Source organism: Lepisosteus oculatus, unplaced genomic scaffold, assembly GCF_040954835.1.
Source record: "Lepisosteus oculatus isolate fLepOcu1 unplaced genomic scaffold, fLepOcu1.hap2 HAP2_SCAFFOLD_39, whole genome shotgun sequence".
Lineage (NCBI taxonomy): Eukaryota > Metazoa > Chordata > Actinopteri > Semionotiformes > Lepisosteidae > Lepisosteus > Lepisosteus oculatus.
In genome coordinates, this window is record NW_027167923.1 from 1,183,535 (window position 1) to 1,207,887 (window position 24,353).

General features: G+C 49.0%; 12 non-coding genes across 12 annotated transcripts; 6 read left to right on the forward strand and 6 right to left on the reverse strand.

The window, feature by feature from the left end:
- The first annotated feature begins 2,221 nt into the window (after positions 1-2,221).
- trnal-cag (transfer RNA leucine (anticodon CAG)) lies at positions 2,222-2,304 on the forward strand. The gene has a single exon. It is a non-coding gene; the product is annotated as a tRNA-Leu (tRNA).
- Positions 2,305-3,136: 832 nt separating this feature from the next.
- Positions 3,137-3,218, reverse strand: trnas-gga (transfer RNA serine (anticodon GGA)). Its single transcript has one exon. It is a non-coding gene; the product is annotated as a tRNA-Ser (tRNA).
- A 3,117-nt stretch (positions 3,219-6,335) lies between these two features.
- Positions 6,336-6,418, forward strand: trnal-cag (transfer RNA leucine (anticodon CAG)). Its single transcript has one exon. It is a non-coding gene; the product is annotated as a tRNA-Leu (tRNA).
- Positions 6,419-7,250: 832 nt separating this feature from the next.
- On the reverse strand, positions 7,251-7,332 carry trnas-gga (transfer RNA serine (anticodon GGA)). Its single transcript has one exon. It is a non-coding gene; the product is annotated as a tRNA-Ser (tRNA).
- Positions 7,333-10,446: 3,114 nt separating this feature from the next.
- trnal-cag (transfer RNA leucine (anticodon CAG)) lies at positions 10,447-10,529 on the forward strand. Its single transcript has one exon. It is a non-coding gene; the product is annotated as a tRNA-Leu (tRNA).
- Positions 10,530-11,361: 832 nt separating this feature from the next.
- trnas-gga (transfer RNA serine (anticodon GGA)) lies at positions 11,362-11,443 on the reverse strand. The gene has a single exon. It is a non-coding gene; the product is annotated as a tRNA-Ser (tRNA).
- A 3,114-nt stretch (positions 11,444-14,557) lies between these two features.
- Positions 14,558-14,640, forward strand: trnal-cag (transfer RNA leucine (anticodon CAG)). Its single transcript has one exon. It is a non-coding gene; the product is annotated as a tRNA-Leu (tRNA).
- An 832-nt stretch (positions 14,641-15,472) lies between these two features.
- trnas-gga (transfer RNA serine (anticodon GGA)) lies at positions 15,473-15,554 on the reverse strand. The gene has a single exon. It is a non-coding gene; the product is annotated as a tRNA-Ser (tRNA).
- Positions 15,555-18,671: 3,117 nt separating this feature from the next.
- On the forward strand, positions 18,672-18,754 carry trnal-cag (transfer RNA leucine (anticodon CAG)). The gene has a single exon. It is a non-coding gene; the product is annotated as a tRNA-Leu (tRNA).
- An 832-nt stretch (positions 18,755-19,586) lies between these two features.
- trnas-gga (transfer RNA serine (anticodon GGA)) lies at positions 19,587-19,668 on the reverse strand. Its single transcript has one exon. It is a non-coding gene; the product is annotated as a tRNA-Ser (tRNA).
- Positions 19,669-22,782: 3,114 nt separating this feature from the next.
- Positions 22,783-22,865, forward strand: trnal-cag (transfer RNA leucine (anticodon CAG)). Its single transcript has one exon. It is a non-coding gene; the product is annotated as a tRNA-Leu (tRNA).
- An 832-nt stretch (positions 22,866-23,697) lies between these two features.
- On the reverse strand, positions 23,698-23,779 carry trnas-gga (transfer RNA serine (anticodon GGA)). Its single transcript has one exon. It is a non-coding gene; the product is annotated as a tRNA-Ser (tRNA).
- Positions 23,780-24,353: the final 574 nt, after the last annotated feature.

Here is a 24,353-nt window from a genome sequence, read left to right on the forward strand (position 1 = left end):
TCGATGCCAGACTTGAAAAGCTTTCCATACAAAGAAACAACATAGTGCTTTTGATTGATGGGAAACGGCAAGAGCGGTTTGAGCAGCTCCGGCCTCTCAACCGCTTTACAATGTGATCGGCACCTCGGTAGCCAGTTTAGAAGGCTGAAAAGGATGCTGGAAGCACAGCGACGTTCTAAAACCAGCGCTTGAAAAGCATCTGCATACATAAAATGTCCATTTCCCCAAAGCTGAATCTGCATCTTCAGAAGATTGTCAGCTATACGTTTTCGTTCTTTGTTTCCTTTTTTTACGACAAGCTTTCGAGAAATGAACTGTCTATTGTGATGAAGGCTGCGTTAGAAATTGTGCATCTAGCTTAGTTCAATGAAATCGGGAGGTGCACCTGTCTCAAGCGGATGGCTCTTTGCAGGCACACTACGGAAACCTGCGGGCGCAAGTTGGGAGAAGTGACTCTTGCACAGTGTTGAGCTTCGAGAAGAGGGCTCCGCTCAGGAAGATATTTCCACATGTTGAAGAGTCGCTTTTCGCCCTTTCTTTCCCACATTTTTCCAGTGCGGTTATTGATCGCGTTCAAAATGTTTTCCCAACGTACGTGTTACCTGCAAAATCACAGTGAAACTGTTATGCCGAAAAGATTCCTAATAGTTATTGTATTAGAATAGCTCTCCAATTTCTTAGCCTTCGTACACGCAATGTTTAAGGAAACGCTAGAGTAAATGAAACTGTAAATAGACAGGAGCTCTTCTTAGTTTTCATACAAGTTATGATGGCTGCAGCTCCTATCTGCGTCCGGGTGACCGGAGCCAAGGGATTATCTGCGGAACCTTTGATTTATCTCTCGGGCAAGGAGCTAGATACGCCCTTTTCATCTCGGTTTGATCACACCTGTGCATTAAAACGCAGTGCTCGGTACCATCGAGGTGTAAGAGGTTCAAGGATGAGCGGGAAACTTTGTTAATAAGGAGACGGGCACCGCCCAACGTGGGGCTCGAACCCACGACCCTGAGATTAAGAGTCTCATGCTCTACCGACTGAGCTAGCCGGGCGCCGGTGGAGCTGGTGGTTAACTTGTCCCTGTTGACGGCAATTTGACAAGGTATACTTCCTGGCTTTTCATCATGTGCTGACCGGATTCGAGAGTAGCACACCCTGTTCTTTGTTGATTACTGTACCTCCAGCAGCGCAAATGTCAGTAATCATTGAAATGTACGACCTACAATCTCCTCAGCATGCCCGCGTGGACTCCTCAGTGATCATCCTTCTACGTTCTGCTGTAGTTTTCATGCAAGTGAAAACCGTGCTCCAAATAACAGCGGCACAGTTGTATCCTGCGGTAAGCATTCTTCTAATTCCATCGTTTTGCTCCAGGTAAAAGGTAGCGCATCATAGTGTTGATATTCCAAGGTTTCAGAGTCCGTATTGGATGGCTTGGATGCAGACATCGCTCAGAGCTCCCAGTATGATTTTCCCGAGTTCAGTTTTGCAGTGTTTTAGTGCTTTACTACTTCCAGTGGGCCTTTGAATGCTCTGCTAAGTAGAGACGTGACATAATTACTAATGCGACCGAGTGTGCTGGCTGTTCCTGGTTCGTAATGATTAACGCGAGAAATCAATATAAACATAATTGCTTCGATTTCGAGGTTCAGTTGAAGCTTTCAAAGAAACTATCAAAGACCTCAGAACAACCGAAGACACATTTGGTCATCTCCGTATTGGTGAAGATTAAAGAGTCCCGCAAGTGTCAAGCTTGCACAAACACACACGAGAGAGAAACTCAGGACAGAATTTAAAGAAAGGGAGATGCAGACTATTTGAAGGCACTTTGCTAACCCAATGGCATGCTTATGAATCGTGCATAGGACACATGTAGCAGAGGATGGTTTCGATCCATCAACCTCTGGGTTATGGGCCCAGCACGCTTCCGCTGCGCCACTCTGCTGACGGCCGCTCTGCGTGTGGCGCACAACTGCTCTTTTTATTTCCTACATAAGTGATGAAAGAGTTGAAAGTTTCAACGACAAACGCAGACGTCACTTTGAGCGCTTGGTGTTGTAGCACAAATCATCACATGCTGCTCTACACTGGATTATAAAAGCCGACACATTTTCCAAACATTTTAATGCTGGAGTCACACTGTAGTATTAATAACAGTGCGATACTCGAGGAGCGTAGTGGGATCGCGGTGGCTCATCAGACCGCCCCGGGACAGGGGGCCCGCGTCAGGATGGCCGAGCGGTCTAAGGCGCTGCGTTCAGGTCGCAGTCTCCCCTGGAGGCGTGGGTTCGAATCCCACTCCTGACAAAAAGCTTGCTCAGTGCCGTCTCCAGTCGGGTGCAAATGGGTGAAGCAGCCTGCCGCGGGGAACGTGCGCCGATAGGCGTAGGTGTATCCCCTGCCTCTTCCGATTTAGCTCGTGCTCCATAGGATGGAAGCGGATGCTCTGGCTTTTTGACTCGAATATAACCTGATCACAACAGAAGGCCGTGCAGCCCAGTGCTGGTTTAAGAATGCCTCGTGTCTTCAGGCCCCTATTCCTTCAGGTTACCCCTTTGGAATAGTCGTCCGAAAAAGACGGGAAAGTTAAAGCATGTAAGCTCCCACACACTGCGTTAGCATTAGCGGTTGGAATCTGATGGGAGAAAAGCAACCTGGCTCGCCGTCAAGCAATCCATCCCTGGTCTCCCACGTGACAGGCGGGGATACGCACCACTATACTAACGAGGAGCGCTTGCTTGGCGCTTGAAGACACTTCCTCTTGCGGCTACTACTGTTTCCGGTTTCGTCTTTTCTTTTCATTCCTCCCAGAGGAGCGCATGAAAACGTTTCCATCTGCGCCATCCTCACCCCTCCAATGCTATGGTCCCTGCTCCTCCTGGTGCACTGCAAACACTCATTCAGCCGGTTCTTTCAGTTTGAATACTTAGGTCTTCAAAGGCTGGAAGTAGGGCGCAAGACATGCCAATGCCAAAAGCGTGGCAGTGTGCTTCCAGCTGTGAAATGTCACTGGTGGATGTTGAAGACATTACTTCCAAGGCAGCAGGTCCAAGCGATTTAGCGTTTGTACAAGAAGCAGGAAGAGAGAAACGGCACTCCGCCTTTTTCTGGGCAGGCCGAAGCGACAGGAGAAGGGCGCCGTAGTCGGCAGGATTCGAGCCGACGCGGGGAGACCCCAATGGCTTTCCAGCCCATCGCCTTAACCGCTCGGCCACGACTACAGGGAGCGCCGCCGCCGCCGGCTTGCAATCATTTAACACGGAGGGCGAGGCGGCGGCGGTAACCTTTTTCAATGTCGCTCTCCGCTTCCCCCCAAAAACAGCCAAATGACATGCTAGCACTCGGACACCCTTCAGAAGACTGAAGGGTGGCTTAAAGCTGGAAGGATTAGGTCTCCCCGTTCCGACGCGACAATCGAACTTCCTTAGGCAGAGAGAAAGCAACATCGAGGAGCGTCAACAAGACTTTAGAAGCTGCGACACACGCCACTTTCAGTCGCAGACACAGCAGTTTTAAAGGCAGGAATCGCCTTTGCGAACGCCATGAGAAACAGAACGCAAGCTCAGGTCCTGCGGTTTAACAAACAGCCTCGGCTTTCAAGCGACATTTCTTTTCTGGAGCGAATTCACTTTCAACTTCAAGAAATTCACACAACTTGCGAAATACGAAATACAAATCTGGCTCATCGCTGCACAAGAAATACCGCCGGCTGGCAAGAAAATGACAACGGTGTTTTTCCTTAACGAAAAACTTCCCATGGAGAAAAACAACGGCTGTGCGTCTCTGTCGGCTTGATTCAGTTTAATGCAAGTATTCATTCTCCTCCTGGAAAATACAGCTTGCGAAAGATGAAATACAATTCTTGGCTTTTCTGGGTGAGTGCAGAAGAAATCCTGCCGGCTGGCAGAAGAATTCCAGCCTTTTTTACTCTTTAACCACAAACTTGCGAATGATACAAAGCAAGCGGGGTGCGTTTCTGTGCAGCTGTTAACTGAACAGCTGCTGCTTCAAGCCCACCCAGGGCTCATTCCGATTTCAACATCATGCCCCCTGAAGGTAGACTGGATTTCTTTGCGAAGCATTCACCTTTTGGACGTTTCAGGAAAGGTGCGTGTCGATGCCAGACTTGAAAAGCTTTCCATACAAAGAAACAACATAGTGCTTTTGATTGATGGGAAACGGCAAGAGCGGTTTGAGCAGCTCCGGCCTCTCAACCGCTTTACAATGTGATCGGCACCTCGGTAGCCAGTTTAGAAGGCTGAAAAGGATGCTGGAAGCACAGTGACGTTCTAAAACCAGCGCTTGAAAAGCATCTGCATACATAAAATGTCCATTTCCCCAAAGCTGAATCTGCATCTTCAGAAGATTGTCAGCTATACGTTTTCGTTCTTTGTTTCCTTTTTTTACGACAAGCTTTCGAGAAATGAACTGTCTATTGTGATGAAGGCTGCGTTAGAAATTGTGCATCTAGTTCATTAGTTCAATGAAATCGGGAGGTGCACCTGTCTCAAGCGGATGGCTCTTTGCAGGCACACTACGGAAACCTGCGGGCGCAAGTTGGGAGAAGTGACTCTTGCACAGTGTTGAGCTTCGAGAAGAGGGCTCCGCTCAGGAAGATATTTCCACATGTTGAAGAGTCGCTTTTCGCCCTTTCTTTCCCACATTTTTCCAGTGCGGTTATTGATCGCGTTCAAAATGTTTTCCCAACGTACGTGTTACCTGCAAAATCACAGTGAAACTGTTATGCCGAAAAGATTCCTAATAGTTATTGTATTAGAATAGCTCTCCAATTTCTTAGCCTTCGTACACGCAATGTTTAAGGAAACGCTAGAGTAAATGAAACTGTAAATAGACAGGAGCTCTTCTTAGTTTTCATACAAGTTATGATGGCTGCAGCTCCTATCTGCGTCCGGGTGACCGGAGCCAAGGGATTATCTGCGGAACCTTTGATTTATCTCTCGGGCAAGGAGCTAGATACGCCCTTTTCATCTCGGTTTGATCACACCTGTGCATTAAAACGCAGTGCTCGGTACCATCGAGGTGTAAGAGGTTCAAGGATGAGCGGGAAACTTTGTTAATAAGGAGACGGGCACCGCCCAACGTGGGGCTCGAACCCACGACCCTGAGATTAAGAGTCTCATGCTCTACCGACTGAGCTAGCCGGGCGCCGGTGGAGCTGGTGGTTAACTTGTCCCTGTTGACGGCAATTTGACAAGGTATACTTCCTGGCTTTTCATCATGTGCTGACCGGATTCGAGAGTAGCACACCCTGTTCTTTGTTGATTACTGTACCTCCAGCAGCGCAAATGTCAGTAATCATTGAAATGTACGACCTACAATCTCCTCAGCATGCCCGCGTGGACTCCTCAGTGATCATCCTTCTACGTTCTGCTGTAGTTTTCATGCAAGTGAAAACCGTGCTCCAAATAACAGCGGCACAGTTGTATCCTGCGGTAAGCATTCTTCTAATTCCATCGTTTTGCTCCAGGTAAAAGGTAGCGCATCATAGTGTTGATATTCCAAGGTTTCAGAGTCCGTATTGGATGGCTTGGATGCAGACATGGCTCAGAGCTCCCAGTATGATTTTCCCGAGTTCAGTTTTGCAGTGTTTTAGTGCTTTACTACTTCCAGTGGGCCTTTGAATGCTCTGCTAAGTAGAGACGTGACATAATTACTAATGCGACCGAGTGTGCTGGCTGTTCCTGGTTCGTAATGATTAACGCGAGAAATCAATATAAACATAATTGCTTCGATTTCGAGGTTCAGTTGAAGCTTTCAAAGAAACTATCAAAGACCTCAGAACAACCGAAGACACATTTGGTCATCTCCGTATTGGTGAAGATTAAAGAGTCCCGCAAGTGTCAAGCTTGCACAAACACACACGAGAGAGAAACTCAGGACAGAATTTAAAGAAAGGGAGATGCAGACTATTTGAAGGCACGTTGCTAACCCAATGGCATGCTTATGAATCGTGCATAGGACACATGTAGCAGAGGATGGTTTCGATCCATCAACCTCTGGGTTATGGGCCCAGCACGCTTCCGCTGCGCCACTCTGCTGACGGCCGCTCTGCGTGTGGCGCACAACTGCTCTTTTTATTTCCTACATAAGTGATGAAAGAGTTGAAAGTTTCAACGACAAACGCAGACGTCACTTTGAGCGCTTGGTGTTGTAGCACAAATCATCACATGCTGCTCTACACTGGATTATAAAAGCCGACACATTTTCCAAACATTTTAATGCTGGAGTCACACTGTAGTATTAATAACAGTGCGATACTCGAGGAGCGTAGTGGGATCGCGGTGGCTCATCAGACCGCCCCGGGACAGGGGGCCCGCGTCAGGATGGCCGAGCGGTCTAAGGCGCTGCGTTCAGGTCGCAGTCTCCCCTGGAGGCGTGGGTTCGAATCCCACTCCTGACAAAAAGCTTGCTCAGTGCCGTCTCCAGTCGGGTGCAAATGGGTGAAGCAGCCTGCCGCGGGGAACGTGCGCCGATAGGCGTAGGTGTATCCCCTGCCTCTTCCGATTTAGCTCGTGCTCCATAGGATGGAAGCGGATGCTCTGGCTTTTTGACTCGAATATAACCTGATCACAACAGAAGGCCGTGCAGCCCAGTGCTGGTTTAAGAATGCCTCGTGTCTTCAGGCCCCTATTCCTTCAGGTTACCCCTTTGGAATAGTCGTCCGAAAAAGACGGGAAAGTTAAAGCATGTAAGCTCCCACACACTGCGTTAGCATTAGCGGTTGGAATCTGATGGGAGAAAAGCAACCTGGCTCGCCGTCAAGCAATCCATCCCTGGTCTCCCACGTGACAGGCGGGGATACGCACCACTATACTAACGAGGAGCGCTTGCTTGGCGCTTGAAGACACTTCCTCTTGCGGCTACTACTGTTTCCGGTTTCGTCTTTTCTTTTCATTCCTCCCAGAGGAGCGCATGAAAACGTTTCCATCTGCGCCATCCTCACCCCTCCAATGCTATGGTCCCTGCTCCTCCTGGTGCACTGCAAACACTCATTCAGCCGGTTCTTTCAGTTTGAATACTTAGGTCTTCAAAGGCTGGAAGTAGGGCGCAAGACATGCCAATGCCAAAAGCGTGGCAGTGTGCTTCCAGCTGTGAAATGTCACTGGTGGATGTTGAAGACATTACTTCCAAGGCAGCAGGTCCAAGCGATTTAGCGTTTGTACAAGAAGCAGGAAGAGAGAAACGGCACTCCGCCTTTTTCTGGGCAGGCCGAAGCGACAGGAGAAGGGTGCCGTAGTCGGCAGGATTCGAGCCGACGCGGGGAGACCCCAATGGCTTTCCAGCCCATCGCCTTAACCGCTCGGCCACGACTACAGGGAGCGCCGCCGCCGCCGGCTTGCAATCATTTAACACGGAGGGCGAGGCGGCGGCGGTAACCTTTTTCAATGTCGCTCTCCGCTTCCCCCCAAAAACAGCCAAATGACATGCTAGCACTCGGACACCCTTCAGAAGACTGAAGGGTGGCTTAAAGCTGGAAGGATTAGGTCTCCCCGTTCCGACGCGACAATCGAACTTCCTTAGGCAGAGAGAAAGCAACATCGAGGAGCGTCAACAAGACTTTAGAAGCTGCGACACACGCCACTTTCAGTCGCAGACACAGCAGTTTTAAAGGCAGGAATCGCCTTTGCGAACGCCATGAGAAACAGAACGCAAGCTCAGGTCCTGCGGTTTAACAAACAGCCTCGGCTTTCAAGCGACATTTCTTTTCTGGAGCGAATTCACTTTCAACTTCAAGAAATTCACACAACTTGCGAAATACGAAATACAAATCTGGCTCATCGCTGCACAAGAAATACCGCCGGCTGGCAAGAAAATGACAACGGTGTTTTTCCTTAACGAAAAACTTCCCATGGAGAAAAACAACGGCTGTGCGTCTCTGTCGGCTTGATTCAGTTTAATGCAAGTATTCATTCTCCTCCTGGAAAATACAGCTTGCGAAAGATGAAATACAATTCTTGGCTTTTCTGGGTGAGTGCAGAAGAAATCCTGCCGGCTGGCAGAAGAATTCCAGCCTTTTTTACTCTTTAACCACAAACTTGCGAATGATACAAAGCAAGCGGGGTGCGTTTCTGTGCAGCTGTTAACTGAACAGCTGCTGCTTCAAGCCCACCCAGGGCTCATTCCGATTTCAACATCATGCCCCCTGAAGGTAGACTGGATTTCTTTGCGAAGCATTCACCTTTTGGACGTTTCAGGAAAGGTGCGTGTCGATGCCAGACTTGAAAAGCTTTCCATACAAAGAAACAACATAGTGCTTTTGATTGATGGGAAACGGCAAGAGCGGTTTGAGCAGCTCCGGCCTCTCAACCGCTTTACAATGTGATCGGCACCTCGGTAGCCAGTTTAGAAGGCTGAAAAGGATGCTGGAAGCACAGCGACGTTCTAAAACCAGCGCTTGAAAAGCATCTGCATACATAAAATGTCCATTTCCCCAAAGCTGAATCTGCATCTTCAGAAGATTGTCAGCTATACGTTTTCGTTCTTTGTTTCCTTTTTTTACGACAAGCTTTCGAGAAATGAACTGTCTATTGTGATGAAGGCTGCGTTAGAAATTGTGCATCTAGCTTAGTTCAATGAAATCGGGAGGTGCACCTGTCTCAAGCGGATGGCTCTTTGCAGGCACACTACGGAAACCTGCGGGCGCAAGTTGGGAGAAGTGACTCTTGCACAGTGTTGAGCTTCGAGAAGAGGGCTCCGCTCAGGAAGATATTTCCACATGTTGAAGAGTCGCTTTTCGCCCTTTCTTTCCCACATTTTTCCAGTGCGGTTATTGATCGCGTTCAAAATGTTTTCCCAACGTACGTGTTACCTGCAAAATCACAGTGAAACTGTTATGCCGAAAAGATTCCTAATAGTTATTGTATTAGAATAGCTCTCCAATTTCTTAGCCTTCGTACACGCAATGTTTAAGGAAACGCTAGAGTAAATGAAACTGTAAATAGACAGGAGCTCTTCTTAGTTTTCATACAAGTTATGATGGCTGCAGCTCCTATCTGCGTCCGGGTGACCGGAGCCAAGGGATTATCTGCGGAACCTTTGATTTATCTCTCGGGCAAGGAGCTAGATACGCCCTTTTCATCTCGGTTTGATCACACCTGTGCATTAAAACGCAGTGCTCGGTACCATCGAGGTGTAAGAGGTTCAAGGATGAGCGGGAAACTTTGTTAATAAGGAGACGGGCACCGCCCAACGTGGGGCTCGAACCCACGACCCTGAGATTAAGAGTCTCATGCTCTACCGACTGAGCTAGCCGGGCGCCGGTGGAGCTGGTGGTTAACTTGTCCCTGTTGACGGCAATTTGACAAGGTATACTTCCTGGCTTTTCATCATGTGCTGACCGGATTCGAGAGTAGCACACCCTGTTCTTTGTTGATTACTGTACCTCCAGCAGCGCAAATGTCAGTAATCATTGAAATGTACGACCTACAATCTCCTCAGCATGCCCGCGTGGACTCCTCAGTGATCATCCTTCTACGTTCTGCTGTAGTTTTCATGCAAGTGAAAACCGTGCTCCAAATAACAGCGGCACAGTTGTATCCTGCGGTAAGCATTCTTCTAATTCCATCGTTTTGCTCCAGGTAAAAGGTAGCGCATCATAGTGTTGATATTCCAAGGTTTCAGAGTCCGTATTGGATGGCTTGGATGCAGACATCGCTCAGAGCTCCCAGTATGATTTTCCCGAGTTCAGTTTTGCAGTGTTTTAGTGCTTTACTACTTCCAGTGGGCCTTTGAATGCTCTGCTAAGTAGAGACGTGACATAATTACTAATGCGACCGAGTGTGCTGGCTGTTCCTGGTTCGTAATGATTAACGCGAGAAATCAATATAAACATAATTGCTTCGATTTCGAGGTTCAGTTGAAGCTTTCAAAGAAACTATCAAAGACCTCAGAACAACCGAAGACACATTTGGTCATCTCCGTATTGGTGAAGATTAAAGAGTCCCGCAAGTGTCAAGCTTGCACAAACACACACGAGAGAGAAACTCAGGACAGAATTTAAAGAAAGGGAGATGCAGACTATTTGAAGGCACTTTGCTAACCCAATGGCATGCTTATGAATCGTGCATAGGACACATGTAGCAGAGGATGGTTTCGATCCATCAACCTCTGGGTTATGGGCCCAGCACGCTTCCGCTGCGCCACTCTGCTGACGGCCGCTCTGCGTGTGGCGCACAACTGCTCTTTTTATTTCCTACATAAGTGATGAAAGAGTTGAAAGTTTCAACGACAAACGCAGACGTCACTTTGAGCGCTTGGTGTTGTAGCACAAATCATCACATGCTGCTCTACACTGGATTATAAAAGCCGACACATTTTCCAAACATTTTAATGCTGGAGTCACACTGTAGTATTAATAACAGTGCGATACTCGAGGAGCGTAGTGGGATCGCGGTGGCTCATCAGACCGCCCCGGGACAGGGGGCCCGCGTCAGGATGGCCGAGCGGTCTAAGGCGCTGCGTTCAGGTCGCAGTCTCCCCTGGAGGCGTGGGTTCGAATCCCACTCCTGACAAAAAGCTTGCTCAGTGCCGTCTCCAGTCGGGTGCAAATGGGTGAAGCAGCCTGCCGCGGGGAACGTGCGCCGATAGGCGTAGGTGTATCCCCTGCCTCTTCCGATTTAGCTCGTGCTCCATAGGATGGAAGCGGATGCTCTGGCTTTTTGACTCGAATATAACCTGATCACAACAGAAGGCCGTGCAGCCCAGTGCTGGTTTAAGAATGCCTCGTGTCTTCAGGCCCCTATTCCTTCAGGTTACCCCTTTGGAATAGTCGTCCGAAAAAGACGGGAAAGTTAAAGCATGTAAGCTCCCACACACTGCGTTAGCATTAGCGGTTGGAATCTGATGGGAGAAAAGCAACCTGGCTCGCCGTCAAGCAATCCATCCCTGGTCTCCCACGTGACAGGCGGGGATACGCACCACTATACTAACGAGGAGCGCTTGCTTGGCGCTTGAAGACACTTCCTCTTGCGGCTACTACTGTTTCCGGTTTCGTCTTTTCTTTTCATTCCTCCCAGAGGAGCGCATGAAAACGTTTCCATCTGCGCCATCCTCACCCCTCCAATGCTATGGTCCCTGCTCCTCCTGGTGCACTGCAAACACTCATTCAGCCGGTTCTTTCAGTTTGAATACTTAGGTCTTCAAAGGCTGGAAGTAGGGCGCAAGACATGCCAATGCCAAAAGCGTGGCAGTGTGCTTCCAGCTGTGAAATGTCACTGGTGGATGTTGAAGACATTACTTCCAAGGCAGCAGGTCCAAGCGATTTAGCGTTTGTACAAGAAGCAGGAAGAGAGAAACGGCACTCCGCCTTTTTCTGGGCAGGCCGAAGCGACAGGAGAAGGGCGCCGTAGTCGGCAGGATTCGAGCCGACGCGGGGAGACCCCAATGGCTTTCCAGCCCATCGCCTTAACCGCTCGGCCACGACTACAGGGAGCGCCGCCGCCGCCGGCTTGCAATCATTTAACACGGAGGGCGAGGCGGCGGCGGTAACCTTTTTCAATGTCGCTCTCCGCTTCCCCCCAAAAACAGCCAAATGACATGCTAGCACTCGGACACCCTTCAGAAGACTGAAGGGTGGCTTAAAGCTGGAAGGATTAGGTCTCCCCGTTCCGACGCGACAATCGAACTTCCTTAGGCAGAGAGAAAGCAACATCGAGGAGCGTCAACAAGACTTTAGAAGCTGCGACACACGCCACTTTCAGTCGCAGACACAGCAGTTTTAAAGGCAGGAATCGCCTTTGCGAACGCCATGAGAAACAGAACGCAAGCTCAGGTCCTGCGGTTTAACAAACAGCCTCGGCTTTCAAGCGACATTTCTTTTCTGGAGCGAATTCACTTTCAACTTCAAGAAATTCACACAACTTGCGAAATACGAAATACAAATCTGGCTCATCGCTGCACAAGAAATACCGCCGGCTGGCAAGAAAATGACAACGGTGTTTTTCCTTAACGAAAAACTTCCCATGGAGAAAAACAACGGCTGTGCGTCTCTGTCGGCTTGATTCAGTTTAATGCAAGTATTCATTCTCCTCCTGGAAAATACAGCTTGCGAAAGATGAAATACAATTCTTGGCTTTTCTGGGTGAGTGCAGAAGAAATCCTGCCGGCTGGCAGAAGAATTCCAGCCTTTTTTACTCTTTAACCACAAACTTGCGAATGATACAAAGCAAGCGGGGTGCGTTTCTGTGCAGCTGTTAACTGAACAGCTGCTGCTTCAAGCCCACCCAGGGCTCATTCCGATTTCAACATCATGCCCCCTGAAGGTAGACTGGATTTCTTTGCGAAGCATTCACCTTTTGGACGTTTCAGGAAAGGTGCGTGTCGATGCCAGACTTGAAAAGCTTTCCATACAAAGAAACAACATAGTGCTTTTGATTGATGGGAAACGGCAAGAGCGGTTTGAGCAGCTCCGGCCTCTCAACCGCTTTACAATGTGATCGGCACCTCGGTAGCCAGTTTAGAAGGCTGAAAAGGATGCTGGAAGCACAGCGACGTTCTAAAACCAGCGCTTGAAAAGCATCTGCATACATAAAATGTCCATTTCCCCAAAGCTGAATCTGCATCTTCAGAAGATTGTCAGCTATACGTTTTCGTTCTTTGTTTCCTTTTTTTACGACAAGCTTTCGAGAAATGAACTGTCTATTGTGATGAAGGCTGCGTTAGAAATTGTGCATCTAGCTTAGTTCAATGAAATCGGGAGGTGCACCTGTCTCAAGCGGATGGCTCTTTGCAGGCACACTACGGAAACCTGCGGGCGCAAGTTGGGAGAAGTGACTCTTGCACAGTGTTGAGCTTCGAGAAGAGGGCTCCGCTCAGGAAGATATTTCCACATGTTGAAGAGTCGCTTTTCGCCCTTTCTTTCCCACATTTTTCCAGTGCGGTTATTGATCGCGTTCAAAATGTTTTCCCAACGTACGTGTTACCTGCAAAATCACAGTGAAACTGTTATGCCGAAAAGATTCCTAATAGTTATTGTATTAGAATAGCTCTCCAATTTCTTAGCCTTCGTACACGCAATGTTTAAGGAAACGCTAGAGTAAATGAAACTGTAAATAGACAGGAGCTCTTCTTAGTTTTCATACAAGTTATGATGGCTGCAGCTCCTATCTGCGTCCGGGTGACCGGAGCCAAGGGATTATCTGCGGAACCTTTGATTTATCTCTCGGGCAAGGAGCTAGATACGCCCTTTTCATCTCGGTTTGATCACACCTGTGCATTAAAACGCAGTGCTCGGTACCATCGAGGTGTAAGAGGTTCAAGGATGAGCGGGAAACTTTGTTAATAAGGAGACGGGCACCGCCCAACGTGGGGCTCGAACCCACGACCCTGAGATTAAGAGTCTCATGCTCTACCGACTGAGCTAGCCGGGCGCCGGTGGAGCTGGTGGTTAACTTGTCCCTGTTGACGGCAATTTGACAAGGTATACTTCCTGGCTTTTCATCATGTGCTGACCGGATTCGAGAGTAGCACACCCTGTTCTTTGTTGATTACTGTACCTCCAGCAGCGCAAATGTCAGTAATCATTGAAATGTACGACCTACAATCTCCTCAGCATGCCCGCGTGGACTCCTCAGTGATCATCCTTCTACGTTCTGCTGTAGTTTTCATGCAAGTGAAAACCGTGCTCCAAATAACAGCGGCACAGTTGTATCCTGCGGTAAGCATTCTTCTAATTCCATCGTTTTGCTCCAGGTAAAAGGTAGCGCATCATAGTGTTGATATTCCAAGGTTTCAGAGTCCGTATTGGATGGCTTGGATGCAGACATCGCTCAGAGCTCCCAGTATGATTTTCCCGAGTTCAGTTTTGCAGTGTTTTAGTGCTTTACTACTTCCAGTGGGCCTTTGAATGCTCTGCTAAGTAGAGACGTGACATAATTACTAATGCGACCGAGTGTGCTGGCTGTTCCTGGTTCGTAATGATTAACGCGAGAAATCAATATAAACATAATTGCTTCGATTTCGAGGTTCAGTTGAAGCTTTCAAAGAAACTATCAAAGACCTCAGAACAACCGAAGACACATTTGGTCATCTCCGTATTGGTGAAGATTAAAGAGTCCCGCAAGTGTCAAGCTTGCACAAACACACACGAGAGAGAAACTCAGGACAGAATTTAAAGAAAGGGAGATGCAGACTATTTGAAGGCACTTTGCTAACCCAATGGCATGCTTATGAATCGTGCATAGGACACATGTAGCAGAGGATGGTTTCGATCCATCAACCTCTGGGTTATGGGCCCAGCACGCTTCCGCTGCGCCACTCTGCTGACGGCCGCTCTGCGTGTGGCGCACAACTGCTCTTTTTATTTCCTACATAAGTGATGAAAGAGTTGAAAGTTTCAACGACAAACGCAGACGTCACTTTGAGCGCTTGGTGTTGTAGCACAAATCATCACATGCTGCTCTACACTGGATTATAAAAGCCGACACATTTTCCAAACATTTTAATGCTGGAGTCACACTGTAGTATTAATAACAGTGCGATACTCGAGGAGCGTAGTGGGATCGCGGTGGCTCATCAGACCGCCCCGGGACAGGGGGCCCGCGTCAGGATGGCCGAGCGGTCTAAGGCGCTGCGTTCAGGTCGCAGTCTCCCCTGGAGGCGTGGGTTCGAATCCCACTCCTGACAAAAAGCTTGCTCAGTGCCGTCTCCAGTCGGGTGCAAATGGGTGAAGCAGCCTGCCGCGGGGAACGTGCGCCGATAGGCGTAGGTGTATCCCCTGCCTCTTCCGATTTAGCTCGTGCTCCATAGGATGGAAGCGGATGCTCTGGCTTTTTGACTCGAATATAACCTGATCACAACAGAAGGCCGTGCAGCCCAGTGCTGGTTTAAGAATGCCTCGTGTCTTCAGGCCCCTATTCCTTCAGGTTACCCCTTTGGAATAGTCGTCCGAAAAAGACGGGAAAGTTAAAGCATGTAAGCTCCCACACACTGCGTTAGCATTAGCGGTTGGAATCTGATGGGAGAAAAGCAACCTGGCTCGCCGTCAAGCAATCCATCCCTGGTCTCCCACGTGACAGGCGGGGATACGCACCACTATACTAACGAGGAGCGCTTGCTTGGCGCTTGAAGACACTTCCTCTTGCGGCTACTACTGTTTCCGGTTTCGTCTTTTCTTTTCATTCCTCCCAGAGGAGCGCATGAAAACGTTTCCATCTGCGCCATCCTCACCCCTCCAATGCTATGGTCCCTGCTCCTCCTGGTGCACTGCAAACACTCATTCAGCCGGTTCTTTCAGTTTGAATACTTAGGTCTTCAAAGGCTGGAAGTAGGGCGCAAGACATGCCAATGCCAAAAGCGTGGCAGTGTGCTTCCAGCTGTGAAATGTCACTGGTGGATGTTGAAGACATTACTTCCAAGGCAGCAGGTCCAAGCGATTTAGCGTTTGTACAAGAAGCAGGAAGAGAGAAACGGCACTCCGCCTTTTTCTGGGCAGGCCGAAGCGACAGGAGAAGGGCGCCGTAGTCGGCAGGATTCGAGCCGACGCGGGGAGACCCCAATGGCTTTCCAGCCCATCGCCTTAACCGCTCGGCCACGACTACAGGGAGCGCCGCCGCCGCCGGCTTGCAATCATTTAACACGGAGGGCGAGGCGGCGGCGGTAACCTTTTTCAATGTCGCTCTCCGCTTCCCCCCAAAAACAGCCAAATGACATGCTAGCACTCGGACACCCTTCAGAAGACTGAAGGGTGGCTTAAAGCTGGAAGGATTAGGTCTCCCCGTTCCGACGCGACAATCGAACTTCCTTAGGCAGAGAGAAAGCAACATCGAGGAGCGTCAACAAGACTTTAGAAGCTGCGACACACGCCACTTTCAGTCGCAGACACAGCAGTTTTAAAGGCAGGAATCGCCTTTGCGAACGCCATGAGAAACAGAACGCAAGCTCAGGTCCTGCGGTTTAACAAACAGCCTCGGCTTTCAAGCGACATTTCTTTTCTGGAGCGAATTCACTTTCAACTTCAAGAAATTCACACAACTTGCGAAATACGAAATACAAATCTGGCTCATCGCTGCACAAGAAATACCGCCGGCTGGCAAGAAAATGACAACGGTGTTTTTCCTTAACGAAAAACTTCCCATGGAGAAAAACAACGGCTGTGCGTCTCTGTCGGCTTGATTCAGTTTAATGCAAGTATTCATTCTCCTCCTGGAAAATACAGCTTGCGAAAGATGAAATACAATTCTTGGCTTTTCTGGGTGAGTGCAGAAGAAATCCTGCCGGCTGGCAGAAGAATTCCAGCCTTTTTTACTCTTTAACCACAAACTTGCGAATGATACAAAGCAAGCGGGGTGCGTTTCTGTGCAGCTGTTAACTGAACAGCTGCTGCTTCAAGCCCACCCAGGGCTCATTCCGATTTCAACATCATGCCCCCTGAAGGTAGACTGGATTTCTTTGCGAAGCATTCACCTTTTGGACGTTTCAGGAAAGGTGCGTGTCGATGCCAGACTTGAAAAGCTTTCCATACAAAGAAACAACATAGTGCTTTTGATTGATGGGAAACGGCAAGAGCGGTTTGAGCAGCTCCGGCCTCTCAACCGCTTTACAATGTGATCGGCACCTCGGTAGCCAGTTTAGAAGGCTGAAAAGGATGCTGGAAGCACAGTGACGTTCTAAAACCAGCGCTTGAAAAGCATCTGCATACATAAAATGTCCATTTCCCCAAAGCTGAATCTGCATCTTCAGAAGATTGTCAGCTATACGTTTTCGTTCTTTGTTTCCTTTTTTTACGACAAGCTTTCGAGAAATGAACTGTCTATTGTGATGAAGGCTGCGTTAGAAATTGTGCATCTAGTTCATTAGTTCAATGAAATCGGGAGGTGCACCTGTCTCAAGCGGATGGCTCTTTGCAGGCACACTACGGAAACCTGCGGGCGCAAGTTGGGAGAAGTGACTCTTGCACAGTGTTGAGCTTCGAGAAGAGGGCTCCGCTCAGGAAGATATTTCCACATGTTGAAGAGTCGCTTTTCGCCCTTTCTTTCCCACATTTTTCCAGTGCGGTTATTGATCGCGTTCAAAATGTTTTCCCAACGTACGTGTTACCTGCAAAATCACAGTGAAACTGTTATGCCGAAAAGATTCCTAATAGTTATTGTATTAGAATAGCTCTCCAATTTCTTAGCCTTCGTACACGCAATGTTTAAGGAAACGCTAGAGTAAATGAAACTGTAAATAGACAGGAGCTCTTCTTAGTTTTCATACAAGTTATGATGGCTGCAGCTCCTATCTGCGTCCGGGTGACCGGAGCCAAGGGATTATCTGCGGAACCTTTGATTTATCTCTCGGGCAAGGAGCTAGATACGCCCTTTTCATCTCGGTTTGATCACACCTGTGCATTAAAACGCAGTGCTCGGTACCATCGAGGTGTAAGAGGTTCAAGGATGAGCGGGAAACTTTGTTAATAAGGAGACGGGCACCGCCCAACGTGGGGCTCGAACCCACGACCCTGAGATTAAGAGTCTCATGCTCTACCGACTGAGCTAGCCGGGCGCCGGTGGAGCTGGTGGTTAACTTGTCCCTGTTGACGGCAATTTGACAAGGTATACTTCCTGGCTTTTCATCATGTGCTGACCGGATTCGAGAGTAGCACACCCTGTTCTTTGTTGATTACTGTACCTCCAGCAGCGCAAATGTCAGTAATCATTGAAATGTACGACCTACAATCTCCTCAGCATGCCCGCGTGGACTCCTCAGTGATCATCCTTCTACGTTCTGCTGTAGTTTTCATGCAAGTGAAAACCGTGCTCCAAATAACAGCGGCACAGTTGTATCCTGCGGTAAGCATTCTTCTAATTCCATCGTTTTGCTCCAGGTAAAAGGTAGCGCATCATAGTGTTGATATTCCAAGGTTTCAGAGTCCGTATTGGATGGCTTGGATGCAGACATCGCTCAGAGCTCCCAGTATGATTTTCCCGAGTTCAGTTTTGCAGTGTTTTAGTGCTTTACTACTTCCAGTGGGCCTTTGAATGCTCTGCTAAGTAGAGACGTGACATAATTACTAATGCGACCGAGTGTGCTGGCTGTTCCTGGTTCGTAATGATTAACGCGAGAAATCAATATAAACATAATTGCTTCGATTTCGAGGTTCAGTTGAAGCTTTCAAAGAAACTATCAAAGACCTCAGAACAACCGAAGACACATTTGGTCATCTCCGTATTGGTGAAGATTAAAGAGTCCCGCAAGTGTCAAGCTTGCACAAACACACACGAGAGAGAAACTCAGGACAGAATTTAAAGAAAGGGAGATGCAGACTATTTGAAGGCACGTTGCTAACCCAATGGCATGCTTATGAATCGTGCATAGGACACATGTAGCAGAGGATGGTTTCGATCCATCAACCTCTGGGTTATGGGCCCAGCACGCTTCCGCTGCGCCACTCTGCTGACGGCCGCTCTGCGTGTGGCGCACAACTGCTCTTTTTATTTCCTACATAAGTGATGAAAGAGTTGAAAGTTTCAACGACAAACGCAGACGTCACTTTGAGCGCTTGGTGTTGTAGCACAAATCATCACATGCTGCTCTACACTGGATTATAAAAGCCGACACATTTTCCAAACATTTTAATGCTGGAGTCACACTGTAGTATTAATAACAGTGCGATACTCGAGGAGCGTAGTGGGATCGCGGTGGCTCATCAGACCGCCCCGGGACAGGGGGCCCGCGTCAGGATGGCCGAGCGGTCTAAGGCGCTGCGTTCAGGTCGCAGTCTCCCCTGGAGGCGTGGGTTCGAATCCCACTCCTGACAAAAAGCTTGCTCAGTGCCGTCTCCAGTCGGGTGCAAATGGGTGAAGCAGCCTGCCGCGGGGAACGTGCGCCGATAGGCGTAGGTGTATCCCCTGCCTCTTCCGATTTAGCTCGTGCTCCATAGGATGGAAGCGGATGCTCTGGCTTTTTGACTCGAATATAACCTGATCACAACAGAAGGCCGTGCAGCCCAGTGCTGGTTTAAGAATGCCTCGTGTCTTCAGGCCCCTATTCCTTCAGGTTACCCCTTTGGAATAGTCGTCCGAAAAAGACGGGAAAGTTAAAGCATGTAAGCTCCCACACACTGCGTTAGCATTAGCGGTTGGAATCTGATGGGAGAAAAGCAACCTGGCTCGCCGTCAAGCAATCCATCCCTGGTCTCCCACGTGACAGGCGGGGATACGCACCACTATACTAACGAGGAGCGCTTGCTTGGCGCTTGAAGACACTTCCTCTTGCGGCTACTACTGTTTCCGGTTTCGTCTTTTCTTTTCATTCCTCCCAGAGGAGCGCATGAAAACGTTTCCATCTGCGCCATCCTCACCCCTCCAATGCTATGGTCCCTGCTCCTCCTGGTGCACTGCAAACACTCATTCAGCCGGTTCTTTCAGTTTGAATACTTAGGTCTTCAAAGGCTGGAAGTAGGGCGCAAGACATGCCAATGCCAAAAGCGTGGCAGTGTGCTTCCAGCTGTGAAATGTCACTGGTGGATGTTGAAGACATTACTTCCAAGGCAGCAGGTCCAAGCGATTTAGCGTTTGTACAAGAAGCAGGAAGAGAGAAACGGCACTCCGCCTTTTTCTGGGCAGGCCGAAGCGACAGGAGAAGGGTGCCGTAGTCGGCAGGATTCGAGCCGACGCGGGGAGACCCCAATGGCTTTCCAGCCCATCGCCTTAACCGCTCGGCCACGACTACAGGGAGCGCCGCCGCCGCCGGCTTGCAATCATTTAACACGGAGGGCGAGGCGGCGGCGGTAACCTTTTTCAATGTCGCTCTCCGCTTCCCCCCAAAAACAGCCAAATGACATGCTAGCACTCGGACACCCTTCAGAAGACTGAAGGGTGGCTTAAAGCTGGAAGGATTAGGTCTCCCCGTTCCGACGCGACAATCGAACTTCCTTAGGCAGAGAGAAAGCAACATCGAGGAGCGTCAACAAGACTTTAGAAGCTGCGACACACGCCACTTTCAGTCGCAGACACAGCAGTTTTAAAGGCAGGAATCGCCTTTGCGAACGCCATGAGAAACAGAACGCAAGCTCAGGTCCTGCGGTTTAACAAACAGCCTCGGCTTTCAAGCGACATTTCTTTTCTGGAGCGAATTCACTTTCAACTTCAAGAAATTCACACAACTTGCGAAATACGAAATACAAATCTGGCTCATCGCTGCACAAGAAATACCGCCGGCTGGCAAGAAAATGACAACGGTGTTTTTCCTTAACGAAAAACTTCCCATGGAGAAAAACAACGGCTGTGCGTCTCTGTCGGCTTGATTCAGTTTAATGCAAGTATTCATTCTCCTCCTGGAAAATACAGCTTGCGAAAGATGAAATACAATTCTTGGCTTTTCTGGGTGAGTGCAGAAGAAATCCTGCCGGCTGGCAGAAGAATTCCAGCCTTTTTTACTCTTTAACCACAAACTTGCGAATGATACAAAGCAAGCGGGGTGCGTTTCTGTGCAGCTGTTAACTGAACAGCTGCTGCTTCAAGCCCACCCAGGGCTCATTCCGATTTCAACATCATGCCCCCTGAAGGTAGACTGGATTTCTTTGCGAAGCATTCACCTTTTGGACGTTTCAGGAAAGGTGCGTGTCGATGCCAGACTTGAAAAGCTTTCCATACAAAGAAACAACATAGTGCTTTTGATTGATGGGAAACGGCAAGAGCGGTTTGAGCAGCTCCGGCCTCTCAACCGCTTTACAATGTGATCGGCACCTCGGTAGCCAGTTTAGAAGGCTGAAAAGGATGCTGGAAGCACAGCGACGTTCTAAAACCAGCGCTTGAAAAGCATCTGCATACATAAAATGTCCATTTCCCCAAAGCTGAATCTGCATCTTCAGAAGATTGTCAGCTATACGTTTTCGTTCTTTGTTTCCTTTTTTTACGACAAGCTTTCGAGAAATGAACTGTCTATTGTGATGAAGGCTGCGTTAGAAATTGTGCATCTAGCTTAGTTCAATGAAATCGGGAGGTGCACCTGTCTCAAGCGGATGGCTCTTTGCAGGCACACTACGGAAACCTGCGGGCGCAAGTTGGGAGAAGTGACTCTTGCACAGTGTTGAGCTTCGAGAAGAGGGCTCCGCTCAGGAAGATATTTCCACATGTTGAAGAGTCGCTTTTCGCCCTTTCTTTCCCACATTTTTCCAGTGCGGTTATTGATCGCGTTCAAAATGTTTTCCCAACGTACGTGTTACCTGCAAAATCACAGTGAAACTGTTATGCCGAAAAGATTCCTAATAGTTATTGTATTAGAATAGCTCTCCAATTTCTTAGCCTTCGTACACGCAATGTTTAAGGAAACGCTAGAGTAAATGAAACTGTAAATAGACAGGAGCTCTTCTTAGTTTTCATACAAGTTATGATGGCTGCAGCTCCTATCTGCGTCCGGGTGACCGGAGCCAAGGGATTATCTGCGGAACCTTTGATTTATCTCTCGGGCAAGGAGCTAGATACGCCCTTTTCATCTCGGTTTGATCACACCTGTGCATTAAAACGCAGTGCTCGGTACCATCGAGGTGTAAGAGGTTCAAGGATGAGCGGGAAACTTTGTTAATAAGGAGACGGGCACCGCCCAACGTGGGGCTCGAACCCACGACCCTGAGATTAAGAGTCTCATGCTCTACCGACTGAGCTAGCCGGGCGCCGGTGGAGCTGGTGGTTAACTTGTCCCTGTTGACGGCAATTTGACAAGGTATACTTCCTGGCTTTTCATCATGTGCTGACCGGATTCGAGAGTAGCACACCCTGTTCTTTGTTGATTACTGTACCTCCAGCAGCGCAAATGTCAGTAATCATTGAAATGTACGACCTACAATCTCCTCAGCATGCCCGCGTGGACTCCTCAGTGATCATCCTTCTACGTTCTGCTGTAGTTTTCATGCAAGTGAAAACCGTGCTCCAAATAACAGCGGCACAGTTGTATCCTGCGGTAAGCATTCTTCTAATTCCATCGTTTTGCTCCAGGTAAAAGGTAGCGCATCATAGTGTTGATATTCCAAGGTTTCAGAGTCCGTATTGGATGGCTTGGATGCAGACATCGCTCAGAGCTCCCAGTATGATTTTCCCGAGTTCAGTTTTGCAGTGTTTTAGTGCTTTACTACTTCCAGTGGGCCTTTGAATGCTCTGCTAAGTAGAGACGTGACATAATTACTAATGCGACCGAGTGTGCTGGCTGTTCCTGGTTCGTAATGATTAACGCGAGAAATCAATATAAACATAATTGCTTCGATTTCGAGGTTCAGTTGAAGCTTTCAAAGAAACTATCAAAGACCTCAGAACAACCGAAGACACATTTGGTCATCTCCGTATTGGTGAAGATTAAAGAGTCCCGCAAGTGTCAAGCTTGCACAAACACACACGAGAGAGAAACTCAGGACAGAATTTAAAGAAAGGGAGATGCAGACTATTTGAAGGCACTTTGCTAACCCAATGGCATGCTTATGAATCGTGCATAGGACACATGTAGCAGAGGATGGTTTCGATCCATCAACCTCTGGGTTATGGGCCCAGCACGCTTCCGCTGCGCCACTCTGCTGACGGCCGCTCTGCGTGTGGCGCACAACTGCTCTTTTTATTTCCTACATAAGTGATGAAAGAGTTGAAAGTTTCAACGACAAACGCAGACGTCACTTTGAGCGCTTGGTGTTGTAGCACAAATCATCACATGCTGCTCTACACTGGATTATAAAAGCCGACACATTTTCCAAACATTTTAATGCTGGAGTCACACTGTAGTATTAATAACAGTGCGATACTCGAGGAGCGTAGTGGGATCGCGGTGGCTCATCAGACCGCCCCGGGACAGGGGGCCCGCGTCAGGATGGCCGAGCGGTCTAAGGCGCTGCGTTCAGGTCGCAGTCTCCCCTGGAGGCGTGGGTTCGAATCCCACTCCTGACAAAAAGCTTGCTCAGTGCCGTCTCCAGTCGGGTGCAAATGGGTGAAGCAGCCTGCCGCGGGGAACGTGCGCCGATAGGCGTAGGTGTATCCCCTGCCTCTTCCGATTTAGCTCGTGCTCCATAGGATGGAAGCGGATGCTCTGGCTTTTTGACTCGAATATAACCTGATCACAACAGAAGGCCGTGCAGCCCAGTGCTGGTTTAAGAATGCCTCGTGTCTTCAGGCCCCTATTCCTTCAGGTTACCCCTTTGGAATAGTCGTCCGAAAAAGACGGGAAAGTTAAAGCATGTAAGCTCCCACACACTGCGTTAGCATTAGCGGTTGGAATCTGATGGGAGAAAAGCAACCTGGCTCGCCGTCAAGCAATCCATCCCTGGTCTCCCACGTGACAGGCGGGGATACGCACCACTATACTAACGAGGAGCGCTTGCTTGGCGCTTGAAGACACTTCCTCTTGCGGCTACTACTGTTTCCGGTTTCGTCTTTTCTTTTCATTCCTCCCAGAGGAGCGCATGAAAACGTTTCCATCTGCGCCATCCTCACCCCTCCAATGCTATGGTCCCTGCTCCTCCTGGTGCACTGCAAACACTCATTCAGCCGGTTCTTTCAGTTTGAATACTTAGGTCTTCAAAGGCTGGAAGTAGGGCGCAAGACATGCCAATGCCAAAAGCGTGGCAGTGTGCTTCCAGCTGTGAAATGTCACTGGTGGATGTTGAAGACATTACTTCCAAGGCAGCAGGTCCAAGCGATTTAGCGTTTGTACAAGAAGCAGGAAGAGAGAAACGGCACTCCGCCTTTTTCTGGGCAGGCCGAAGCGACAGGAGAAGGGCGCCGTAGTCGGCAGGATTCGAGCCGACGCGGGGAGACCCCAATGGCTTTCCAGCCCATCGCCTTAACCGCTCGGCCACGACTACAGGGAGCGCCGCCGCCGCCGGCTTGCAATCATTTAACACGGAGGGCGAGGCGGCGGCGGTAACCTTTTTCAATGTCGCTCTCCGCTTCCCCCCAAAAACAGCCAAATGACATGCTAGCACTCGGACACCCTTCAGAAGACTGAAGGGTGGCTTAAAGCTGGAAGGATTAGGTCTCCCCGTTCCGACGCGACAATCGAACTTCCTTAGGCAGAGAGAAAGCAACATCGAGGAGCGTCAACAAGACTTTAGAAGCTGCGACACACGCCACTTTCAGTCGCAGACACAGCAGTTTTAAAGGCAGGAATCGCCTTTGCGAACGCCATGAGAAACAGAACGCAAGCTCAGGTCCTGCGGTTTAACAAACAGCCTCGGCTTTCAAGCGACATTTCTTTTCTGGAGCGAATTCACTTTCAACTTCAAGAAATTCACACAACTTGCGAAATACGAAATACAAATCTGGCTCATCGCTGCACAAGAAATACCGCCGGCTGGCAAGAAAATGACAACGGTGTTTTTCCTTAACGAAAAACTTCCCATGGAGAAAAACAACGGCTGTGCGTCTCTGTCGGCTTGA